General features: G+C 37.2%; 1 pseudogene; it reads left to right on the top strand.

Annotated features, from left to right (window-relative positions):
- The first annotated feature begins 989 nt into the window (after window positions 1–989).
- Window positions 990–4,440, top strand: LOC107933664 (disease resistance protein SUMM2-like; annotated as a pseudogene).
- The last annotated feature ends 7,493 nt before the right edge of the window (window positions 4,441–11,933 follow it).

Raw genomic sequence — 11,933 nt, 5'->3', positions numbered from 1 at the left:
CGAGAGAAAAAATTTAATTTATTATTCTCCAATTAGAAATGGATAGGAATATCGTGGAATCACAGTTGTATGCAATCTATTCTCTTTTGCGATATATATGTTAACTTAATTAATTGAATTCATGAACACTTACATATAATAGGTCGATAAGGATGACAAATGTATTGATCAATAATAATAGGTCGAATTGTTCAAATTTTATATGCATTGCATATCCATGTCCTCCCTATACATATAATATAATATTTACTTAAATATAACATTTAGTTTTATTAGCTTCAAAATTTTCTAATTTACTTCCAATAAAAGAATAAGACTTAAATTGAATAAACGTATAAAGGTTGAGGCATAAATTTATTATTATACCTTATATATAAACACCTTAATAAACATTTAATGGTGAAATTTTAACTGAGAGGCTATTTTGCTCATTCATATAATATACATGACCTAATTTATCCATTTTTTCAATAAATGAGCTAAAATGTAATTTAGGGTATAATAAAAGGGATTTTATGGTACTTTTATCATCCACTTTGCCGGTCAAGATCCATTTGGTATTCTATTGGTCAAACAAATGCTATTAGTTGTTATAATTTGACAATATTTAAAATTTAATTTTTGTACTTAAAAAGTTAAAAATTAAATTCTTTTATTTTTTTATTTGAAAATTTCAATCCAATTATTAATAATTTTAATATTTTCTATCAAAATTTATTAACTTAGCATGTTTAGTAGGTGACCTTCACATTATATGACAAATTTTGCCAGAAATTACTAATAACGATAATGATTGGACTAGTATTTTTAAATTAAAAAAAGTAAGAGGATTGAATTTTTAACTTTTGAAATACAAGGACCAGACATCAAATTTTATAGAAGTACAAGGACTAACAGTATATTTTAACCTATTCTTTTAGAAATAATAGTTATTGAGACATAAAAAAAAACCTAAAAAGCCAGCTGTGATCCTATTAGTAAAAGTTAAATTACTGTTAGGACAATCATAGAGAGAAAAGATAGTAGCTGAAGAAGAAGCAAAGCTAGAGATAATCACAGCATACCTAAGCTAGAGCTGAAGCAAATAACTAAAAATTTCCTGATCTCCAAACACAAGACTCAGATAATCACAGCTAGTCTGATCGATTCAAATTCCAACCATCTTTCACCAGGAAACTACCAGAATTCAGCTACTGCATCTGCTCCAACTAAACAAAAGAGTCGAGACCGGTGCTTATTTGGTGGATCTTCTTCCACTCACTGCCTGTCTTCGCTCCATCTTTGGCTAAAAAAGTTAGCTACTTTGATTTCCTTCTCAGGGTACGCACTCTGTGAATCTGCTTGCTTTTATCTTTACTATCCATAATCAAAGCTCTAATGGTTGAAGCCCCATCTTCTTTATCTTTATTTCATGTGCATCCTCTTCATAACTGTGCCACCGTCGCCTTCCACCTCAATCTGTTCAAACCCCATCTTCTTTAACTTAATTTTTCTTTAACACAATTCACTTTACCTAACTTTATTTTTAACACAATTCACTTTGCATCCACATCTCATTTGTTTCCTTTATTTTATCTTTCATTTACCAGAATCATGGGCAATTGCTACTCCGTGCAATGTAGTTTCGAGAATTCCCTTCTTCGTGGCTGGGATTTCATTGTTGGCCATGCTAATTATGTCTGCAAACTTAAACAAACTCTTCCAACTTTATCTACTGCTCTTCAAGAACTCAGGGCGCAAAGAAATGACGTGCAACGGGAGGTTGATGTGGCTGAACAACGACTATTGGAGTCATTTCAGGGAGTTCAGCTATGGCTTTCAACAGCGGAAACTATGATAACAGAGGCGGAAAAATTGGTTTCAAATGGTCCCCAACAAATGAATAACTTGTGTCTCGGTGGCTGCATTTCCAAGAATTGCTTGTCTAGCTACAAGTTTGGTAAACAAGTGGCCGAAATGCTTCAAAAAATAACTGATCATAAGAGTAAAGGAGCTTTTAAGAAGGTAGCGGAGAATCAGCCCGCAGTTTCAGTGGTAGTTAGACCTGAAGAGCAGCCGGTTGCTCTAGAATCCACAATCCAAAAGGCATGGAGCTGTATCGTGGACAAAGATGTGGGGATCATTGGCCTCTATGGCTTGGGGAGCGTTGGCAAGACAACACTCTTGACCAAACTCAAAAACAAGTTCAGCACCACAACCAATGATTTTGAAGTTGTTATCTGGGCGTTGGTGTCTAAAGATTTTGATGTTGGAAAGATTCAAGACAGGATTGGTGGAAATCTTGGTTTTCCGGACGGATCCTGGAAGAATAAACATGTTGACCAGAAAGCTGTAGATATCTATCGGATCTTGAGTAATAAGAGATTTGTTGTATTATTGGATGATTTATGGGAAAGGGTGGATTTGAACCAAGTTGGGATACCAAAACCAAGCCAAGAAAATGGTTCCAAACTTATTTTTACTACTCGGTCTTTGGAGGTGTGCGGCGAAATGGAAGCTCAAAAGAAAATCAAAGTGGAGTGCCTGGAAACGGAGAAAGCTTGGGAATTGTTTCGAGACAAGGTTGGAGATGAAACTCTCAACAGCCATCCAGATATTCACAATCTAGCTAAAGAAGTAGCTGAAAGGTGCTGTGGATTGCCTCTTGCACTAATTACAATCGGTCGTGCCATGGCTTGCAAGAAAACACTTGGGGAATGGAAATATGCAATTGAGATGTTGAAGCGATGTGCATTGCCAAAATTAGAAAATGAGGTATTTCGGCTTTTAAATTTCAGTTATGATAATTTGCCTAATGCCACAATGAAAAGTTGCCTCCTATATTGTTGTCTATATCCTGAAGATTATTGTATTCCCAAAAAGATTAGTGGAATATTGGTTTTGTGAAGGGCTGTTGAATGAATTTGATAGAATTAGTGAAGCTCAAATGCAAGGAGACAACATTATCGGCTCTCTTCTGAATGTTTGTTTATTGGAAAATGGTGGTGTAATAGGTGGAGAAGATTGTGTGAAGATGCATGATGTGATCCGTGACATGGCTTTCTGGATTACACGCGAGTTCGAAGCAACAGAGGATAGTTTTTTTGTAAAGGCAGGGGCTCAATTATTTGAAGAACCAGATGTTAAGGCATGGGAAAATGTAAAAAGAATGTCAGTGATGAAAAATAAGATTGCAGTTCTCAAAGAAACACCCAAATGCCCTAACCTTCGAACCTTGTTCCTTAGCCAAAATGAGTTGCAAATGATCAGCAATGGTTTCTTCCAATTTATACCTCGTGTAACTGTTTTGGATTTGTCAGGAAATGGATATTTACAAGTGTTGCCTGAGGGAATTTCACAATTGGTTTCGTTAGAATGTCTTGATCTATCTCTTAGTGGTATATCAGAGTTGCCAATAGAGTTGAAATCGTTGACAAAACTAAAAATGTTGGACTTGAGTTATATGCGCAATCTCAGAAAAATCCCACAACATTTGATATCTAGTTTTTCCAAGTTGCAAATATTCAGAATGTGTGAGGTGCGGGATATAGATGATCATGATGAAGACAATGTTTTGAAAGGAGGTGATGAAAAGCTTATAGAGGAGTTGAAAGGTTTGCAACGTTTGAATATACTAAGTATAGAGATAAAAAGCGTGCTTTGTCTAGAAAGATTTCTGAGCTTTAACTTCTTTCGGTGTTGGACCCGAGCACTGATACTTAAAGATTTTAGAGAATCAGAAGTGTTTAATGTTTTATGCTTAGAAAATTTGGAGCGTCTAGAGACACTAGAATTCTCGGATTGTGACAGTATGGAGGAGATAAAACTGGAAAAGCTGCATACATGGGTTTCTTCAAGTACTAATTATACTTCACGCTTTCACACATTAAGCAAAGTTCAAATTAGGGGATGTTCCAAATTGAAAGACGTGACTTGGGTGATTCTTGCTCCAAATCTAAGGAGTCTCGTTGTATGGCAGTGTATAAAAATGGAAGAAATATTGAGTGAGGAAAAACTTGATGAAGTTGCAGGTGTGATTGGAATTCCATACCCTAAACCATTTCTAAAGCTTGAGTCACTTAATTTAATTTATCTACCGAAATTGAAACGCATATATCGGGATGCCCTACCCTTTCCATGTTTGACATTTATTCGAATATATAAGTGCAAAGAATTGAAGAAGCTTCCTCTCAACTTAGATAGTGCAAAAGGGAATCTGCTCAGCATTGAGGTAGATAAATTTTGGCAGGAAGAAGTAGAATGGGAAGATGAAGCCACTCGAGATGCTTTTCTCCCTTCTTTTAAGCCTTTATTCTAAAAATTGCAAAGTGGTTCATTGTTGTATATATATATTACTTGCAGTTTAGTAACTGTGAATTGTTAATCCAAATCCAAATTAATTTAGACATGCATGTATATATTTTTCATATTTTAAATTATATCATTGTCAATTTATTAATATTTAATATTTTTTTTATGTTTTTTTAATTAAAATTTTAAATATAGACAATTTAATATGTACTTTGATGTTTTACATCATAATATTATTGATGCGGTCGTTGAGAGCACCAAAAATAACCTATTCCCTGTAAAATAATAAAAATAGAAAAAGAACAGTAAATGGGAAGTAGGGTTGAATCCTCAGGGACCGGATTATACGAATGCTTGTTTCTCGAAATCCTGGGCAGAATTTTGCCTAAGAAAACCTGCGTTCGAAAATAATAATAATAAAGAGAGTTTTAAGTGAAAAGAAATTCTTATAGGAAAGTTCCAGCCTCCGGTTGTCTCATTCCGCCTTGGGCTCAATCCTTGGCTTTTGGATGATCCTTCTCGACTCGAGTAAGCTAGTTATAGTGGAAGAGGACGCCTACGACCACCAGCTACAAAGATTAGACTTACGATTTTTAGGGAACCTGACTCTAGCCAGTAATCTATGCTAGATCAACGCTTCTCAATGGCGAATCCCACGCCATTTTGTCTCTTTGGCTCGCCAACCTCTGACGCAGTAAGTTAACGAACCGACTATGCAATCCTTCCAAAACATACAAAGCGGCCGCCTTTGCATATGCTGAAAAGCTTACTTTTTAAGGGCCATGGACGGAAGCGTCAGCCCGTAGTGCGGAGAAACGATGAATACTTGGCGAGAAGGCTAAGTACGGATTCTAGGCCTCAAGAACCTTTTTTGGGGAAATATTGACAACTTTTGGCTAGAAGGGTTTTAGTGGCTCATGATAATTGTGGGAAAGAAAATAAATAAAAATATGGAAAAAGAAATTTTATTGAAAAGAAATATGAAAGAACAAAAGACTTTTGGGGGAGAGTGTTTACAGAAAAAGATTCTCCAAAATAGAGTCACTTCACCCCCTATTTATAGTGCTAGGGAGATAGTCTACTTGAACTTAAATTCTAAAAAGATAAATACATTTAATTAAAGATAAACAAAGATAATTAAAATAAAATCCTAAATTTGAATAATCCTAATAATTATCTTAATATTAATTATCCTAATAGAATAAAATAAAATAGAGTCTTCCAAAATAAAATCTCTTCTATTTGCTTTTAAGTCCTTGTGCCTTCCATGTTCGCACTTTTGGCACCATATTTGTCCCACGTTGCATATTGGCCTATTTAATCTCCGAATTGACGCTTTTTCCCTTGAATTTACTTTTCGCCTCCAATTTAGTCCCTAAAAGATAAAAAGACATAAATAGCTCAAATTAGTAGGCTCAAGCTCAAAATAAACACATGATTAATTTATAAAAACACGTCATTTTAGAGTATTATCAAATTCCCCCTACTTAGCCCATGCTTGCCTTCAAGTATGGTTCCTATCGGCTGTGAAAGCTAGATTCTGCCATAAAAGAAATACCACTCCAAAGTTTCATAAAAATTAGTTAAAAACGCATATGAAAAATAGAGAGACCTCTAAGCTTGCTTTAAGTAAAACAGAAAAAGTATTCCAATTATTTCACACAAAAATTAAGATCGACTTGAGTTATGCCATTTAGGTAAATTACCAAACCTACTAAGACACCTTAATGATTTCCTCCTTTAGTCCCCGAAGTGCAACTTTATTAGTACTTATTTTTTTCTTCTTTTTTTTTCTTTTTTTTCTTTTTTTTTATTTTTTTAAATTTATTATTATTTATTTACTTAGGAATATATTAAACCTTTTGACGCGAAGAGAGATGACAACCCAAGCACCTCACCCCGGTTACTCAGCCCAACATACTCCTAAAATTATTTATTTCCGGTTAGCAGAGTTTTACCCAACACGTCACACAACCTTTTGACGCGAAGTAGAATGACAACCCAAGCACCCTACCCCGGTTACTCAGTCAATCACGATTTGAGCCATACTCATAACCTTGGCTAGCGGAGTTTTACTTGTCACGTCACACAACCTTTTGACGCGAAGTAGAATGACAACCCAAGCACCCTACCCCGGTTACTCAGTCAGTCACGATCTAAGCTGTACTCATAACCATGGAAAACATTTATTAAAAATTAAACGATATTTAAAATTCTTGAGAACTCAGGAAAGAAAAAAAATTTAAGTATCAAAAATAAGTTTCAATAATCACCTAATAGCCATGAACATTAATTAAGCATGCAATCATTTTAAGTGTTCACTTTATATTAAACTTGATCAATTTTACGAAAAGCAAGATAGAATTAACCCTATTAATCACAATTATTTTTAGCCTAATAAAAATAAAACAGTGGAGATGGCATCAATTATGCGAAAAATCATAACTTCCTTAGAAGGTAAGAATCATGCTTGTAAGTCAAACAGTAGGCAATTCCTGGTAAAATCTTGGGCATGAAAAGCGGCAGGATATTCTTAAAATAAATGGGCAGAAACGAGCACAAAACAGCAACAACAACAATATGACAGCAAAAATAGTAGATAATAACAACGAAGAATGCCTCCCCCCACTTAAAACACATAGTCCTCGATGTGAAAGTAAAAGGAAAACAAATAGGTGGAGAAAAAAAAGAGTTTAGAAAAACTCCCCATGTAGTTACCGTCAGTAGGGGCACACGGTGGAGAAAAAGATGGCGAAACGGCAAGATGTGGAGACGGGGTGGGTGACGTGGCAACGGCGGTTCAACTTCGGGTTCTCACCATGGTGGCTGAGAAATCAGCGGTGGGTGGTGGAGGAGAAAGGAGTTGGCGGTTATAGAGAAATTTGGGAAAAGAAGAAAAAAAAATGTAAGGTTTGGGGGTTTTATTTGCTGAAAAATGGTGTTTGGCTGCAGGTTTTGGGGATTCTAAGGCTGGAATAGGACTGTTTGGTTGCAGAGATATGGCATTCTAGGCTGGAATAGAACTGTTTGGCAGCATGGATAGGGTTGTTTTGGTGCACACTTTCTGTCTTTTTTTTTCTTCGTATTTTCACTTCATTTCACCTAGATGGAAGAAGAGAAATTTATTAATATTTAACTAAAATAAAATAAAAATAAAAGAAAATAATAAATAATAAAAATAAAAAGAAAGATTGGGTTGCCTCCCAACAAGCGCTTGTTTAACGTCGTTAGCTCGACGCCTTGAACGGTTTTATGGTGGTTCTAATTGAATTTTCTCGACCGTGTGGGCCTGGAAATTCTCGTAAAATGGCTTCATCCGTTGACCATTGACTGTGAACCGCTTTCCTGATTCTTCACTCTCTATTTCAACTGCGTCATTTGTAAATACTTCAGTCACAATAAAAGGTCCTTGCCACCGAGATCGAAGCTTACCTGGGAATAGCTTTAATACGGAGTTATAAAGAAAAACTCTTTGTCCTACTGAGAAATGCTTCTGAACTATACTTTTGTCATGAAACATCTTTGTTTTGTCCTTATAAATTCGAGCATTCTCGTAGGCATCATTGCGAATTTCCTCCAATTCTTGAATGTCCAATTTCCTTGCCTTCCCCGCGGGCTCTAACTCCATGTTACATTGTCGAATAGCCCAATAAGCTTTATGCTCCAACTCTACTGGTAGATGACATGCTTTGCCAAAAACAAGTCGATATAGGGTCATGCCAATTGGTCCCTTATACGCCGTCCGATAGGCCCAAAGCGCGTCATTGAGCCGAAGACTCCAATCCTTACGGTTGGGTCGAACCATTTTTTCCAAAATTGACTTGATCTCCCTGTTTGAAACCTCTGCTAGGCCGTTCGTTTGGGGATGGTAGGCTGTTGCTATACGATGATGAACCCCATATTTTGATAATAGTGCCTCCATGACCTTGTTGCAAAAGTGGGTACCACGATCACTGATCAAAGCTCGAGGTGTTTCAAACCTAGAAAAAATAGTTCGTTTTAGAAACTCCACAACAGTATTAGCATTATCATTGCGAGTAGGCTTTGCTTCTATCTACTTAGAAACATAGACTACTGCAAGAAGTATATATATGTTTCCAAACGAAAAAATAAAGGGGCCCATGAAATCAATGCTCCATACATAAAAAATCTCACATACATGAATCGGGGATAGGGGCATTTGATTTCGTCTAGTGATATTACATATATGCTGACATTTATCGCAAGACTTACAGAAGTTAAACGCGTCACGAAAGATTGTAGGCCAATATAGCCCACACTCCAATACCTTGTGAGCTGTCCGCTTAGGGCCAAAGTGACCTCCACAAGCTTCTGTGTGACAAAAAGTAAGGATAGAGGTTACCTCAGTTTCTGGAACACATCGTCGTATTATCTGATCTGAGTAATGTTTCCACAAGTATGGATCGTCCCATATGTAATACCGAGCTTCTCGTCTAAGCTTGTTTTTTTACGGATTGAGTTAACTCAGTGGGCAGCGATCCCGTGGTTAAGAGATTAACTATGTTTGCATACCACGGATAGTAAGCCTCGGTTGAGAATAAGCTTTCATAGGGAACTCATCCTTTATGGGATCATCATCAAATAGAGTTTTTATCCTACTCAAGTGGTCGGCCACCAGGTTTTCACACCCCTTTTTGTCACGAATCTCGATGTCAAATTCTTGGAGCAGTAAAATCCACCTAATGAGCCTTGGCTTTGCTTCCTTCTTTGCGATTAAGTACCTAAGAGCTGCATGGTCAGAAAAAATAATCACCTTAGATCCCAGTAAATATGATCGAAATTTATCTAAAGCAAACACAATAGCTAAAAGTTCTTTTTCTGTGGTTGTGTAGTTGCTTTGTGTAGCATCTAGGGTCTTTGAGGCGTAACAGATGACATGAGGCTCTTTCGCTATCTTTTGTCCCAATACGGCTCCCACGCTACGTTCGCTTGCATCGCACATAATTTCAAATGGATAGTTCCAGTCTGGTGCTTGTACTATAGGGGCGGTTACCAACTTTTGCTTAAGTGTATCAAAAGCCTCCTTGCATTTTGAGTCAAACTCAAATTTTTTGTCTTTCTGCAACAGCTCGCACAATGGTTCAGCTATTTTTGAGAAGTTTTTTATAAAACGCCTGTAAAATCCTGCATGGCCAAGAAAAGAACGTATCTCTCTAATAGTAGAGGGATATGGCAAAGAAGTTATAATGTCAATTTTGGCCTTATCAACCTCAATTCTCTTAGATGAGACTATATGACCTAGAATCAAACCTTTGTCTACCATAAAATGACACTTTTCATAGTTCAAGACAAGATTAAATTCTATGCACCTGTTCAAAATTATCGTAAGGTTTTCAAGGCATTCAGTAAAACAGTTTCCATACACAGTAAAATCATCCATAAAAACTTCAATAAATTTTTCTACATATTCAGAAAATATACTCATCATGCATCTCTGGAAGGTAGCTGGTGCATTGCAAAGTCCAAATGGCATCCTCCTGTATGCAAACGTGCCGAACGGGCATGTAAAAGTGGTCTTTTCCTGGTCTTCTGGCGCAACAGGGATCTGGAAGAAACCTGAATATCCATCAAGACAACAAAAGTGAGTTTTACCAGCTAAACGTTCAAGCATTTGATCTATAAAAGGAAGAGGGAAATGATCTTTTCTAGTATAAGCGTTCAACTTCCTGTAATCGGTGCAGACACGCCACCCGTTCTGCACTCGGACCGGTACTAAGTCTCCCTCAGCATTTTTCTTTACTGTTACGCCCGTTTTTTTGGGCACGACTTGTACCGGACTTACCCATCTGCTGTCAGAAATAGGGAAAATGATGTCAGCATCCAGCAGCTTAATTATTTCTTTTTTCACCACCTCCATCATATTCGGGTTTAAGCGTCTTTGTGCCTCTCTCCTTGGTTTCGTGTTCTCCTCCAAGTAAATCTTGTGGGTGCATGTCAAGGGGCTTTTCCCCTTCAAGTCAGCAATGGTCCAGCCAATCGCCTTCTTATGACTATTTAGTACCTGGATCAAACTTTCCTCCTCGGGTTTAGAGAGTTTATTTGAAATTATAATGGGTAAGGTATTACCTTTTCCTAAAAATGCATACTTGAGATGCGCGGGAAGTGGTTTCAATTCCAAATCTGGAGCCTGCACAATAGAAGGTAAAAGTTTAGTTTCTGATAGTGATAATAATGTCTTAACAAATTCATAATCATCATATCTATATTCAGATTCATCTTCATAAGTTGACTCAAAAGTCTCGTCCACTAATGAGTCAATCAGGTCGACGCGGTTTACGCTCAAGATTTCGCTTAGATGGCTAATGGCATCGTAAACATTGAATTTCATGATCTCCCCATCAAATTCCATCGTAAGAGTGCCACTTCGGACATCGATCTTGGTGCTAGCAGTACTAAGGAAGGGTCGGCCCAACAGGAGGTCTGAAGATCCAGCAGTGTTGTCTTCTTCCATCTTAATTACGTATAAATCTGCAGGGAAAATAAGTTCATTAAATTTTACCAAGACGTCCTCGAGGACTCCTTCGGGATGCACAATAGACCTGTTTGCCAATTGAATAATAACACCTGTCTTTGTCAAAAAACCCGCGTTAAGTGATTCATAAATAGAATAAGGCATTACATTTATTGAGGCCCCTAGATCACACATAGCCTTCTTAATTCCCAAATGGCCAATTTTGCATGGAATAGCGAACATACCCCTATCTTTGCATTTAACCGGCATTTTTCGCTGTAGAACTGCGGAAACATTCTCACCAACACTTACCTTTTCATTACTTGTTAGTTTTCGTTTGTTGGTGCAAAGTTCTTTGAGGAACTTGGCATACCGCGAAATCTGTCTAATGGCATCTAACAGTGGTAAGTTGATCTCAACATTCCTGAATGTTTCGAGGATCTCATTGTCTTCCTTACTTTTTCGATACTGATTTAATCGTCCTGGGAATAGAGGTTGGATTTTCAACAGTGGGGGTTTCGTTCGGATCTGTTCGTCGTTTTCTGGAGTTTCCTGGGTGATTTCTTGACCAAGATTCTTGCCAGGAACTGGTTCCAAGATCTTTCCGCTTCGTAACGTTACTGCATTCGCATTCTGCCTCGGGTTTGGTTCTGTTTGTGATGGCAATTTCCCTTGAGAGTTTAATTTCTCAATTGATGTGGTCAACTCCCTTATGGATGCTTCAGTTTTCTGCTGAAAACCCTTTATTTCTCTTTGGAAATTGAGAGTTTATTGTTGAAAATCAAGGACATTAGTTGCTAATTTATTGACCAAAGTTTCTAAAGAATTACCTGAATCTTGCGACTGTTGTGGGGCTCGATTTTGGTATGGCTGGTTATATCGTGGACTAGCCCCATAACTAAAATTAGGGTGGTCCCTCCATCCTGGGTTGTAGGTATTGGCGTAAGGGTCGTATCGTCTTTGTGGTGGCCTAGGAAAATTTCCCACAGCATCTAAATGGGCCATAGAATCGTCACACAGACTAGGGCAAGCATCAGTCGTATGTTCAGGTGTAGCACATATTCCACATACTCGGGCTGGTCTCGATTTTTCTGTAACAAGGGAATTCACAATATTAGTAAGTCTATCAAGTCTATCTTCAATGGTAGAATTACTTAGCTGGTGAACCCTT

The sequence above is a fragment of the Gossypium hirsutum genome, chromosome A06, assembly GCF_007990345.1.
Source record: "Gossypium hirsutum isolate 1008001.06 chromosome A06, Gossypium_hirsutum_v2.1, whole genome shotgun sequence".
Taxonomy (NCBI): Eukaryota; Viridiplantae; Streptophyta; class Magnoliopsida; order Malvales; family Malvaceae; genus Gossypium; species Gossypium hirsutum.
Note: the sequence above shows the minus strand (reverse complement) of the source record. Positions and strands in the feature narration are given on the sequence as shown.